Here is a 15323-nt window from a genome sequence, read left to right as displayed (position 1 = left end):
CTGGTCTGCAGATAATCTTGAGAGGTGGAATCTGTCCCTGGGAGGGAACATTTTGAATTCTATTTTGTAACCCTAAGATTTTATGTCCACAGCCCAAGGATCTGAGACATCTCATCTCCACGCTTGAGAAAACAGGGAAAGTCTGCCCCCCACTTGATCCGATCCCAGACCGGGGGCCGACCCTTCATGCTGACTTAGACTCAGCTGAGGGTTTCTTTGATTGTTTCCCCTTATTCCAAGATGGATTTGGCTTCCATGAAGACTTGGACTGTTCCTGATTGGAAGAGGGAGATAAATACTTTTGACCTTTGAAGTTATGAAAGGAACGAAAATTACTTTGACCTTCCTTCGAGTGTGTTCTTCTTGTCTTGCGGTAGAAAAGACCCTTTTCCACCCGTAATATCAGAAATTATTTCTGCTAGACCAGGTCCGAACAAGGTCTTTTCCTTGTAAGGAAGCGCCAGAAGCTTGGACTTAGAGGTAACATCAGCTGACCAAGATTTTAGCCAGAATGCCCTACGGGCTTGGACAGAGAAGCCAGACATCTTGGCTCCTAGTCTAATAACTTGCATGTTAGCATCAGAAATAAAGGAATTGGCTAGTTTGAGAGCTTTAATCCTATCTTGGATCTGCTCCAACAGAGTCTCTACTAAAATTGATTCAGACAAGGCGTCACACCAATAAGATGCCGCTACTGTTTCAATACAAACTGCAGGTTGCCATTGAAGACCTTGATGAACATACATCTTCTTCAAATAAGCTTCCAGCTTTTTGTCCATGGGATCCTTAAAGGAGCAGCTATCCTCTATGGGGATCGTAGTTCTCTTAGCCAGAGTAGAAATAGCCCCTTCTACTCTAGGCACCGTGTGCCAAGAATCTTTAATGGCGTCAGCAACAGGAAACATCTTTTTAAATACAGGAGACGGGGAGAAAGGAATCCCTGACCTCCCATTCCTGTGAAATAATTTCCGTCACACGGTCTAGGACAGGAAAAACTTCCACAGAGGAAGAAACATAATAGTATTTATTAAGTTTACTAGACTTCCTAGGGTTGACAAATGACAGAAGTATCGGAGTCGTCCAAAGTAGCCAATACCTCCTTTAACAGTACACGAAGGTGTTCAAGCTTAAATCTGAAGTTTACTTCTTCAGTATCAGATGAAGGAATAATACTGTCCGAATCTGAGATTTCACCCTCAGAGGCTACCGACGTATCCTCCTCATCAGACTTATGAGGGAGGGCAACCTGTGTAGCAGTATGTCAGGGTACCTAAATTTGATTATATAATATATTAAATGAAAATTATATATATATATAAAATTTTCATACATATGGTTGCTGGGACCACAGGATTAATTATATATGAGGCTATTTGCAACAGTTCTATTCACTGTAAATCACAGTCCCCTCTGCCAAATGGTTTTGGCTGGGTGAGACACGTTTATCCTGATTAAAGATAACATTTAAGTTATTTCAAAGAGAAAACATCTGTTTCATTACCTTACTTACAAAAAAAAACCCTTTCCCTCATTCATCAAAGGAATTACTTGCATAATTATTTCAGAAAGAAAGAACAAAGGGTTAGACTGTTTGTATAGATACAATCAAGGAACCATTTTAAAGTAATATGAGCATGATGGAGCCTCAAAAGTACATGCCCATATATGGGCTTCCTGCCCAAGGTGAGTAGCCGGTCCGTCTGTGAGAATATTTGAAAATACAAACATCCCAAAGGAATTGTAGCTTTTAACAACTACCTGTTAAATGCTGTGTCTGGATCTACAAATTCTAGAAAATGAAAGTGGCTAAGCAGAGACAAATGTAGCATTGTAACTAAATTTCACTTTAATACAGCCTGCATGATTTAAAAAAAATAAATATAACAATGTTTTACCTGTTGTATTTTGTATGAATATATATTTACATATATTTACATATATTCAGACAACATATTAAATATATGCCTCAGATTGTATTACATATACTGTATGTATATATATAATATAAGATTCAAATTTATAATAGAGTAAATGGAAATTGTGATGATCCCATTTTTGAAATATATATATAATATGTTTTTCTGTATTCCAGATGAGGCTAGAAGATGCTAAATACAGGATTGCCTGCATGGGATGACCTGGGTCATGTCATATAGTTATACACATAGTTTATTAATATCAAATCATAGTGTACATTTTAAAAATATAAAGTCTGTAATCTTCTGTTAGCAGTATAAAATGAATGTTAGGACTGTATTGCTGTTTGTTTGTTATGCTGCCCCCAATGGCCAAAATCCAGTATTACAGCCAGAAGGCCTTTGGCTGTTTAAAATGAAATTTCCCAGTGCCAATCCGATAAGACCTCCCAGGTATCCAATAAGAAGAGACAAGCTAGAAGGGCCAATCCGAGACAAGCTTCCGTTGTGTGTTTGCAATTTCACCAATGATGGTACAGAACATAAAGGGGTGGGGTGATATCACATGATTTAACCCCAAGCATAGAGAGAGAACTAGGCTAACTTTTGCTAAACTTTGGCTGGTGAACTGTTTGCTGAAACCCTGGATGGATAACTGCTGCAGTTATTATAAGCAAATAGCTAAACACTCCATTTTTGGTATTCTGTGGCAAAATTGGACCTGTTGAGAAATATTGGAAATTGGATATCGATTTGTTTATTTTTGGTAAAGTATAAAAGGTTGCTAATTACAGGTAAATGTCTAAAACAAAATATATGCATAGTTGCTGCAGTTAAATTACAACTGATAGATATAAAGAGCATATTTATATTGTAGAATTATATTCATAGCCCTGAATAGTTTTAAGCTTGCCTTTTTGTATGCTAAATATTTAAAACAAACATCCATTGTTGCTGTAGGTAGCAAACTTAAAGGAATAAATTGTATTTAACCTTGTATTTCATAACCTGTGTATTCTAAAAATAAATCCTGGGCTAAGTAGTTTATCCTGGCAAATATATATATATATATATATATATATATATATATATATATATATATATATATATATATATATATATATATATATATATATATATATATATATATATATATATATACTGGTATTAATTGTAAGTAACTAATAATTTATTTCAGCTTAGAGAATTTGGCATTTAAACTGACTGTTTACATATAGAATATATATATATATATATATATATATATATATATATATATATATCTTCTGGTGTTTCAATTAGAGTGTATATTGTCCAATTGTTTAACTAAGCACTGTTAAAATTGTACCAGTCTGAATGTTAGAGGCTTATATCTTGGTCTAAGTGTGATATTTTAATGCAATTCAATTGTGAATAAGGTTAGTTATAAGTTACAATTTGGTTTGCTTTGTAAAGAGTATAGCATATTATAATAATTTAAACACTGTATAGTTTGACTCATATTCTGGTTCCTACAAATATATTTCAATGTGTTTATAAATATTAACTAATATAAAGAATTCAGGAATTTACATAAATGTTATGGTCTTGGTATATGCATTTTATTGGGGGGTTATTTTAAAGAATTATTAAATATATTATGTTAAAACCCAGTCATATACTGACGAGTAGGTGGAACAGAAACCTTACTATCTAATTGTCTAATTTTCCTCTTGTGTTTTCCCAGCATAGGAAAAGCAGATAATGCCGCAGATACCGCAGAAGATACCTGTGCAGCAAAATCTGCAGGCAAATAAACTCCTCCAGGAGGCTGAGAGGCACTGCAGGGCACTGGATGTGACGCCATAGAGGCTTGGGACGTTTGAGGAGAAAGCTGTGGCATTGCCTGAACAGCATCATCCTAAGAGACATTGGGCTCAGAGGACAACAATTTATTTATAAATTGAAGTGTTCTAGCTAAGCATGCAGCACAGAATTGCATAGGCATAATAAGCATTTGTCAAAAGACACAGTCTTGGTCCATGTCCACAATACTAAATAAAAAATTCCCCAAATTGTAGAATTTTATTAAATACACTGTAACTTTAAGAATTTTTAATACCACAGCTGCTTAACGTTATGCAAAACTTCTTTAAAATAATAAACCAATCAGGCCCCCTACACCTCAGACAGGCTGAGGTGCCTTACCGTAACACTTATACATAATTTGGCTGCCAGAAGTCTCTAAAACGATCATATAGTAGATCGACACTGAAGAGACTGAAATTCAATTACGCCGCTCCGTGAATATCCAACAGCAGAGAGAAGTCACATGACCGGCAGAGAGAGGAAACTATGCAGTAAGTAAAAGGTGTGTGTTTCTTTGTGCCTACAACGGAGCTTAATTTACACAAACGCTCAAGCAGTCTGTCAGTTAGCCTGTTCTAGCTAAGCAAGCAAAGAAAACCAACTGTCAAATTTTAAGTTTATACATAAATCCCTGTATAAAACATAAGCCACACACATATTAATAAAGTATTTCAACAAAATTAGCCCAAAAAGGAAAAAGAAAGGAAAAAGATTAACCCCTAGGGGCATATTTATCAAAGTGAGCAGACATGATACGATGTAGCGTATCATGTCCGCTGCACATCGATAAATGCCGACAGCATACGCTGTCTGCATTTATCATTGCACAAGCAGTTCACCAGAACTGCTTGCGCAATACCGCCCCCTGCAGATTCGCTACCAAACGGCCGCTAGCAGGGGGTGTTAATCAACCCAATCGTATTCGATCGGGTTGATTTCTGTCTACCACCTCAGAGCAGGCGGACAAGTTATGGAGCAGCGGTCTTTAGGTTTCCTGAAGGGTTGCCGGAAACAAGGGGCATCAAGCTCCATTCAGGGCTTGATAATTTGGCCCCCTATTCTCAACATACATAATGTGCCTGCCCACTGCCAAAGAAAATCCTGTATAAAGGATTTTAAAAATGTCCCCATCTACTGCATATGACATATTCTTATGAAGTGCAAGTCTCCAAGACCTAGAAGATAAAATCACTTACCTGCAGCCTAGCTGTTCAGCAGGAAGACACAAGGCGTGAAAGGACATTCTCCTTACAGAGACCTGTAGAAAAAGAAAGAACAGAGTAACCAACTCTGGCTTTCTGTACCATGGGCAGCAATGTGTTAGGAAACAAAGCAAGGACTACCTCACAACTTCCTAACTGCTTAAAAGCCACCACTACTCTACTGAAGAGATTGACGTGGACTCAGCTAAACCAAAATCCTTGCTTGCAAGGAAAAGTACCCGAAAAAGAAATTCATTTCTTCAGACACCAAACTTCACCTCCTCCATTGACAGAGGCAAAATGAATGACTGGGGATTATGGGTAGGGGAGTGACACTTAACAGTTTTGCTGTAGTGCTCTTTGCCTCCTCCTGCTGGCCAGGAGTGATATTCCAACTAGTAATTGACTGACATTGTGGGCTCTCCATATCTTAAGAAAGAAAAATAAAAATACAGACCAACCAGACATGCACAACCCTTAACAACGGTCCTCTGAACAACCAGCCATAGCTGTGTCATTAGCAGCACCTATATGAAATGAGTGTGGAGCCACCAAAGTGGGATCCCAAGCCAGCCGTCCAACTATTCTTCTGAGTATGGCACTAATTTGAAATTGGGACAGGTATGAACCATCAAATTGCACCAATGCGCGAGCCCCCAACATCTGGCCTAGATGCCATCTACCCCTCCCCACCTGATCCTTCTTGGGCTTTGCCATATACACCAACACAGCCTCACCCTTCAGTCTCACGTGCTCCGCCAACAGCCCAGACCCGGGGACAAACCTAGACTTTGCCACCAATTCACTAATCCCCAGGGCAAGAGCTGTAAACGATTTTAAGAAGTTATCCCAATCACTTCAGTAAACACTGTATGACTGTTAAGTTCCAGGTGCCAATGAACTTCTGAGCAGTCTTAGCGCAGCTCCCCAGAACTTACTACCTGCCAACTCCCTTAACCGGCACCTTCGAAATTAAGAGAGAGCATCCACTACCCCATTATGAATCCTGGGACAGGCCTGGCAGTTAATGTAATGTTATACTGCAAGCACCTAAGCACTTAATTCTAAGTAAGTTCACAACTGGGGGGAGACAAAGTGGAAATTTAATGGCATGAACCACACTGCCCGGTTCTGCAACCTCTCCCACCACAATTCAACAGCTACCAGAATAGGGAACAGTTCTAAGAGTGTGAGATTCTTGACTAAGTCAGCACTACACCATGAACCATTAAAGCAAAACTGAAGGCCAGAGCTACCCGCAGCTTAAGTGCTTAAGTGAAGTGGAAACTAGGGCAGATCTCCATATTGTACCCCATTGACGTCCCTAAGAAAAAAGCAGCCAGACACGCAAATCTGCCTTAATCGCCTGCGATAACCTGATAGGTGCCCTAGGATTTCTCAAACCCCTGGTGTGTGCCTCTATCCTACGATTAAAAATCCTACCCATAGGTATGACGTTAGTTGCAAAATTGAACAAACCAAATAGGCAGTGTTTCTCTTAGGGAATTTCAATCTCTGATTCCAGGATGACAGATGGTGGCGGAAGAAGAATCAATCTTCAATTTTGGGAGCCTGCACTCACTAGCCACTGTATCTACCCCAATCCCCATGTACACCAGGTAGATGCAAGCACCCTCCGTTTTGTCGCCTGCTCAGTGCACCCAAAACTTTGTCATCACTGACTGCATCACCTCAAGAAAATACACAGATTGGCCTGATCCAGCAATGCCCAGCAAGAGGAAATTGTCCAAGTAATGCGCTACCTGCCACAGATCTGCCTTGCGGACCACCTCTCAATAGAGCAAATAACTAAAAAGTTCAAAGTATGCATAAAATATTGCACAACCCATTGGCAAACAGCAGTCCACATAGAACTGGCCCCGGAACATGCAGCACATCAAGTAGAAGCTCTCTGGGTGTATCGGCAAAAGGTAAAAGTCAGACTAAATGTACACCTTAGCCATCTCCGCTCCCGGACCTAACCTCTGTTTTAGGGCTAGGGATGACTTAAATGAGTGGTAAGTCACCAGCGTTTCTTCCTCATCCAATGCATCATTAATGGAATTGCTCCTAGGATGTGATAGGTACTGAATTAGCCTGAACTTTCCTAGCAAAGGAGGGGAAGGAAAGGAACCTGCCATTCTTCCTAAGCTGACCTCTTTGTCTTTTTTTTCTTGATGGGCTTGTGGAAATTGGTACATTGATTTTACATTGCATAAGGGGTGAATGCACATGTTACCGAAATTCAAAAACCAAAAGACAGAATTCCACCACCTGGCAATCGGGGTAGTCCCCAAGGGGGCTAAACATATCCACAAGATTCATTGGAGTGTGCACCCTTTCCTGCAGAAGCCTGATGGAATAGCTGTATGCCCCCAAAACGATCTCTCTTTCTGTTGCAATTGTTCCCAGTATTGGCCCTGCCGCAATAGATGCACATATACCGAAAAAGGCACTGCACCCCACAATCGCAAGGTTTCTCTTGGAAACGCCAAAACTCTGTACCTATGAAATAGACGGTTATGCTGCGCTGCCCCTAATCAGGAGTCTTAGTCTGTGCTTTTGCTGTACCCTCCGTAAGCTCTAGATTGGACCACAGGTCCATATCCTTCATCAGTCATATTGACGATAGGCTGTCCCTTTACTTCTGGCCTGGATGTCATCTATGACATCCATGCATTTTAAAATGTTTAATGCATGTTCTGGATGTGCCTCTAAATAAGGCAAGGACCCTAAACCCTAAAGCAATGCACCCATGTGTATGCCATCTCCTTGACCTGATATGCTTGTCTAGAAAGTTCAAAGATTTTTATGTAGCACCGTTCCTTAATTTTCTTCGCTATTCTAGGCTTCAGTGGGCATGCAAGTAGTGAACTATGCAAGGGTATGTGTCTCACGTTTTGGCAACTGCTGCTCTAGCAGTTCCACTATGTCCTCATCTCTGAGCTACTAGGACTCCTAATGACCCTGCAACACAGAAAAGCATGCTAGGAACTATCCCTACTACATTAGCTAACTTGTGCACCATCCTGAAAAGTTTGCACTGGCTCTTGTCCTTAAAACCTGTGGAGCTATCTAAGTCCCCTGAGGAATATCATTCTTCCCTAGTTTGTAGTGCAAAGGGTGACTCACCGGATCTAGAAACTACCACTGCTGATGATGGGCCCGGATTGGGCACCAACGTCATCGACCTGGACAATGATGGAACCGGAACTCCTGGTGCCATGGTGCCCCCCTCCAGCTGGCAATGCTGCTTCCCTTATTCCCTTGCACATTTATCTTCCCAATCCCTTCTTTGGGAGGCCCCCTGGGGATGCTGACCCCTCCTGCAGCCCCACTTATTTTCACAGTGGGAGCTGCAGGCTGTTTGTAATAGCTCTTCTTCATTGGGCACACTCTCAGCCTCACCCCCGCACTGACTACACAGCTGAAATCTTGCTGCAACTGCACCGCTCTGGAAATGGAAGCTGGAAGTGCAGGGTGGCCAAAGCATGAGCATGCAAAGAGGAGGATCCAGTGAGGCCTGTTGACTGGGCCTAAGACGCTGCATGGATAAGGACCCGGTAGCTACAACCCCTCCACTCTGCAATCCTGAAGGTAAGGGCTTTGCTGACACCTCCCCCACTCCACTCATTTGACCAGGAGTGAGGGGTGGGGGCTTAAGCAGAATCCTCTGACTCATTTGAGGAATACAGTAGGAGAGATGACATGGGGGCCTATGGAGGCACCTATGGATGAAAGAAGAGACAGATGGGGCAGTATAGAAAGAGAAGGGAGCAGAGGGGGGCTGATGACAAATGCTGGGAGCTAGAAATAGAGGGGATACACAGAGAGACAAACTGAAAAAAAAGTCACAGCAGGGACAGACAGAGTAGAAGGTAGGGAGGAAGAAAAGGCTGAAGAAAAACAAACAGGGCCAGCAGAAGCGGAAAAAAGATAGGACCACCAGAGGAGGAAGGGCTAAAACAGATAGAGTAGGCAGGAAGAAATGCAGAAGAGAGAAGCAGACGAGGAAGACTACATAAAATAAGAAAAAGGAAAAGGTATAGCAGAAGTAACAGAAAGGGGAACTACATCACCAGAAGGAGTAGTAATAGTCTTCTTCTTCATATCAGGTTCCTCTTGCTTATCTGCGAACCTCCTGGGAGCCTTGGAAGCACGCCTGGATGTCTCCATGTTTTACCTGCAAGACAAAACAGGTTACTGACTAAGCTTCCTGTTTGCCGTTACTAATATTTCCTTTGTTACGCCGCCTCCTCCATACATGCTGTCCTAAAGGCACAACCTCCTTATCTCTCTCTCACACCCAGCATTCTCCCAAATAATTACCCCTTAAGTAGTAACGTCCCTAAACAGTTCTCCACTTTCCTTCTCATATTATGATATTTTTGCAAACTAAAGTTATTTTCTTGCTAAAAAAAACCAAGGTATAAATTCTGCATTGGTACATTACCAAAAAAAATGTTAACAATTTATGTGTAAATTCATTGAAGGCCAAACAACAACAATAACTCTAGCACAATGATGTGAAAATGGCTCAGCAGCTAAATGGATAAACAACTTTCCATTTTAGTTCTATTATCTAATTTGCTTTGTTCTCCTTGTATCCTTTGGTAAAAAGCATACCTAGGTAGGCTAAGGAGCAGAAATGCACTACTGTGAGCTACCTGTTTGTTGGTGGCTGTAGATATATTATATGCCTCTTCTCATTGACCAATCTGATGTCTTCAGCTAGCTCCTAGTAGTGCTTTGCTGCTCCTTCAACTAGTGATACCAAGAGAATGAAGCAAATTTGATAATAGAAGTAAATTGGAAAATGGTTTAGAAATTATATGCTCTATCTGAAACATTTTTTGTTTCATTCCCCTCTAAATTCCTTCCGGGTTTCCGGCATAGCTGCGGGAAACTGGGGATGATGGGCTACTTGGCCACCTTGTATGTGGAGGCAAGTTTGGCTGGATGTAGTTAGCTCCAAAATGGTTGTCATCTGTTTTAAAGACAGGGTATGTATGAGGACCACGTGTCATCATCCCCAGCAAAAGGGTTAAAATAGTTTTTAGGTTAATGAGCGAGTTACAATATTTGTATATGAGTTTCCATGCATGTAACACACACCAGAAAATATTAGTATTAATAGTGATTATCTATAGAGCAGTATTTTTCAACTCCGATTTGCAGGGGACACAGACGGGTCAGATTTTCGTGATATTTAAACTAGAGCACAGCTGATGGGGCAGTTTAGTAACCATCATTTCTGATTAGCTGAATATTTCCCCTGTTCTCTAGTTGAAATTTCAAGTAAATCTGTCCCGTTCAGGACTGGAGTTGAAAAACACTGTGCTAGAGTACACAGTTAGCATTGAAAGTGTAACCCCCTTAAAATATGTTAAACTGAAAGGTTTTTTATATATGTATAATAAGCAAGTTAATATAAACTTATGCACATAGAAACTATGATCAATTCTATTCAAATGAATGCTCACCCAGAAACTGTCCTATATGCAGATTCCAGTGCAACTGAATATTGTACCCATCCCTAGATGCATCACAAAATAAGAATACTATATAACAACAAGAAAAATTATCCATAATTCAGAAAGTAAAAAAATTATTCAGTGGTTTTGCAGTTAAACACATCTTCCTCAGAAATGTTTAACTCTGAAACTTCACACTGATGTGGAAATGTATGTATGTATGTATGTATGTATGTATATATATATATATATATATAGGTAGGTAGAGATATATATATATATATATATATATATATATATATATATATATATATATATATATATATATATATATATATATATATATATATATATATATATATATAGTCCATTTGGCCTGTGAATGTTTAACTGCTGGGAAGTAGGCATCACACTGTGATAAATTGTATTGTTTGCCATTTTATGAATTAGAAATATTTTTTTTAACACCTTTATTTTACTATGCACATCCAGTACAAATTCAAGTATTCTGCAGCATGGAAGAGAAAAAACAATAACAACATTAATACAACTCCCTATGCCCACAAAGTCACCTTACCCACTTTAAGGACACTAAAAACCTATTCCTGTGTTTTATGCAGACTATAACTGGTAACAAGAACTACTGTATTTTACCATTTCCTCTTTTATTGTCCTGAGTTCCTTGAATGAAACGAACGCTATAATTTCTAATTGCAGTGCAAAATCAATACGTTTAAAGTGCCGTCAACTCAAACAAGAGATCATGCTTTGCAGTAAAAAGCAATTCTGTAAGTCTTTATCAGTCAAGAGGTTTTTTCGAATTGATCTATTTTATATACCGGCATCTTTTTTTTGTTTTGTGTTATTATTACAAGCAGGTTAAAATTAAACAAACAAAAGGCTATTGCTCTTGCGTTATACCAGTGGGAATTGATGTAATAGGCATTACTTCCAAGTGGAAAATTGGTGCTTATATTTTTTATAGGCTGCAGCTTTCAGCTTTTTTTTCACTCAGCGGCAGAAGCAGCCGTCTGTAGGTCACCTTTAATTACGAAGGGTGAAGTTGGTGTCAATGCTTCATCCCGTGTGTGATTTATAAATAAAAAAAAAAGCGTCACAAAGACGTGTGACACCTTAAGCTAGGAAACTAAAGCGCTACTTCATTGAAACACGCTACAGAAGTAATTAAATCAACATTACCTCTGTGCTCCATGCCTGACAATTAGCATGCAGAAATAGTATTATTGTAATAAAATGCACATTTAAATTAGGGATCGCGTTTTACTATTCTGAGGTAAATATTCTATTTAAGTACTTATGTTTCTGCTTAGAACAGATGCAATGTATTTATTACAGAGCATTACAATACTATTGAATTGATGTGTTAAGCAATGCAACACTCAATTTAGATTTGCATTACCTCTGAGAAAAAGTCTCATCTTCCTTTTCTTCGTCACTCCAACACACTGTACTAAATTACTCTCCTAAATTCCCCTCGCTTCATAGCAGGACTGCATTGGCCTCTGTCGTCTACAATATTTGCATCTGTTCGTTTTTACATTCTCTGACAAGATCTTACTGGCTGTATTATAATCAGATTTACATTTTCATTTCTCATAACATCAGATTTATTTCAAATGTAAATCTTTAGATGGAAATAAACACCTACATGGTAATGATGATGACTATATTGATAAAGGGCACGGTATTTAAATATGTTTTAAAAGTTTGTATTTTAAAACGCTGTTTTCATTTAAGTGGCATGAAAGACAAAATTAAAACTCTGATAGAGTGCACAGTTTTATAAGACTTCTATTATAAAATGTACTTTGTTAGTGTCTTCACACATATGCCTCTTGTTATTGGCTCATCAGATATGTTCTAGGTAACAGACCCATCAGTGAGATGTTACTTTGGCACTTACTTTATTTAACTGGATTTATAGTTGTATGCAAATTGCTCTAAAACATTTTCTGTCCCTTTAAAGTGGAACTTACATTGAGTGTGAAAAGTTATCTTTTAGATGGAACAAAGTTGTTTTTCTTAGTTTTTTTTCTAAGTACAATGTTTCTTTTAAGTAACTACACAATACTACCTAATAAGAAATGTTTTTATTTCCATATTTTTTGTGTAAACACATACCTATTACTTTTCTATAATTATCCTTTTCTGAGAAGTGATTTTAATAACATACGGCTAGATTACGAGTTTTTCGGTAAGAGCGGCTCGGTACTAACTTGCACGTTATTTCCACCGCTCACCTGCCTATAGCGCTGCTATTACAGGTTTTCATAAAGCCGGCGTTAGCAGGCAATAAGTGAGTGTTGAGCAAAATTGAGCTCCATACCGCATTCAAATACCAGCGCAGCTTTGAGCTGATTTGACGTGCTCGTGCACGATTTCCCCATAGACATCAATGGGACGAGCCGGCTAAAAAAAGCCTAACACCTGCAAAAAGAAGCGTAAAGCTCCGTAACGCAGCCCCATTGATTCCTATGGGGAAACAAAATGTATGTTTACACCTAACACCCTAACATAAACCCCGAGTCTAAACAAACCTAATCTGCTGCCCCCGAAATTGCCGACATCTACATTACACTTATTAACCCCTAATCTGCTGCCCCTAACATCGCTGCCACCTACACTTATTAACCCCTAATCTGCCGCCCCCAATGTTGCCACCACCTACTTACACTTATTAACCCCTAATCTTTTGACAGACTTGCACTTTAGCCAATCATTGCTGACTCATAAATAACTCCACGGGAGTGAGCACTGTTATCTATATGGCACACATGAACAAGCGCTGTTTAGCTGTGAAAAACTGTCAAAATGCACTAAGATAATAGGCGGCATTCAAGGGATTCGAAATTAGCATATGAGCCTACCTAGGTTTGGCTTTTAACAACGAATACCAAGAGAACAAAGCAAATTTGATGATAAAAGCAAATTGGAAAGTTGTTTAAAATTGCATGTCCTATCTGAACCATGAAAGTTTAATTTTGACTAGACTGTCCCTTTAAGCATGCTTTCATATAAATGATATTCTACCTCATGCAGAATGATGAAACATAAACTACAGATATTTTACCGACTAATCCATTCCCTAAATAAAACAAAAACACATAAAACAAATTATTCAGATAAACAACAGTTTAGGGCAGTTTCCCAACTTCATTCCAAATAAAATATTAATATTCAAGGTTTTCTTTATATTTGAAGTTATAGCACTTGTGATATAATCCTGGTTTAGAGAAAAAGAACTGTGAGCGCTATATTTTGTGACGTCATCTTCCATGGAGATGGCTAACGCATTGTGGTACAAATGTATTGCTGCGCTGCTTGGCAAAGAAGGATTTTATACAAAGGCTAAATAGACCTATCATAGGAGACACAAGCAGGGTTGTCATTTATCAGCCGCTATCATCTGTAGTGCCCATATTATTATTATGTTAACTCATAGGACTCCAAAGACAAAAAAAAGCTATTTGATTACTATCATTATAATCTGTCTTCAAGGCCAATCAATAAATTCATCTTTTATTGCCTTATGTAATGCACCTTATTTTAGCTCATCTCAAAATATTTGTTCCCTATTGTGGTAACTAAAGTATTCGTGGATTACTTAGCATTAGTCACACTCTATGTACTGGGTTATTTCTATAGTGTGCAATAACATAAGTAATTATGTACCAATGGGAAAAGAAAATAAAGCAATATCTGTTAATGAAAACTGAACATTTTGGCTTTCAGGAGTGAAATTGATTTGCTTCCACCCATTCCAGACTATCTATAGATTGACTTTACATTATACATCCTGTCTCAATGTCCTCCAGGACACTGCAGGATGTCAGCACTTTTACTGGAAGATAATCTAATGTTTAGCATATCTGCAGCCTGTTAAAATAATGATGCTTTGCTGTGCACTACAATTTCCTTTACCTTCCAGATATTAAGCTGAATGGTACAGAGAGTTTTTTGGCCTAACTCCTCGTCATGTCTCGGATTGAATCCAACTGCCATCATCTTTAAAAAGCCCCAGTCTCATTTTTCTTTTGGTAAGGACACAACTTATTGCAAGTCACTTTATCATGTGCATATTCATCGCAGTCTAAGCAATAGAGTCACAGGTTGGCTGTTATGAATTAGATTTAGTGTGAAAGCTGCATCAAGAGACCAAATAGAAAAATGTTAACTCACAGTATGTATAGTGCAATCTTACCTTTATGAACGCAAGCACTTTACAAACGCTGAGCAGTTTAAAGGGACAATAAACATGCCAAGATTGGAATATAAAATGCTTAATAACCCATATTAAAACAACTTTGCACCATACTTTTATTATTTCTTTTGTCCCCCTTTCATGTCAATTAAATCTGAAATTGAGGATTTTCTAGTCCTAAAAAAAACCGAAAGATCACATGGCAGGCTTAACAAGCCTAACTTTCGGCTAGATTACGAGTTTTGCGTTATGAGTAAAAAAGCTGCGTTATGGGTTATAACGCTGCTTTTTCACTACCGCTGCTATTGCGAGTCTTGTAGGTACAGCTGTCCCGCACACATTTGTGGCTTTAACGCAAATTAACTTAAAGTATTTTTTTAATTCAACTTCCATAGCGCCGATATTACAAGCTTTTTCTGGGAGGCCAAAAAGTGAGCGGTACAGCCTATCCCGCAAGATTCGTAACGCAATCTAAAGTCAGTAGTTATGAGTTTTATGCTACAAAGCTGTAGCATAAAACTCATAACTAAAGTGCTAAAAAGTACACTAACACCCATAAACTACATATTAACCCCTAAACCGAGGCCCTCCCGCATTGCAAACACTAAAATAAATGTATTAACCCCTAATCTGCCGCTCCGGACATCGCCGCCACTATAAT

The 15323-nt window shown here is 38.8% G+C and overlaps 1 long non-coding RNA gene across 1 annotated transcript in view; it reads right to left on the bottom strand.

Annotated features, from left to right (window-relative positions):
• Positions 1-9140, bottom strand: part of LOC128653984 (uncharacterized) — a 40257-nt gene extending 31117 nt beyond the window's left edge. Inside the window, exon 1 of the long non-coding RNA XR_008401417.1 lies at positions 9046-9140. This is a non-coding gene — a long non-coding RNA (uncharacterized LOC128653984). The remainder of the gene's footprint in view (positions 1-9045) is intronic.
• Between the last annotated feature and the right edge of the window lie 6183 nt (positions 9141-15323).

Source organism: Bombina bombina, chromosome 1, assembly GCF_027579735.1.
Source record: "Bombina bombina isolate aBomBom1 chromosome 1, aBomBom1.pri, whole genome shotgun sequence".
In the NCBI taxonomy this organism is placed as follows: domain Eukaryota; kingdom Metazoa; phylum Chordata; class Amphibia; order Anura; family Bombinatoridae; genus Bombina; species Bombina bombina.
The sequence above is the reverse complement of the archived record's forward strand: the minus strand, read 5'-3'. Positions and strand labels throughout refer to the sequence as shown.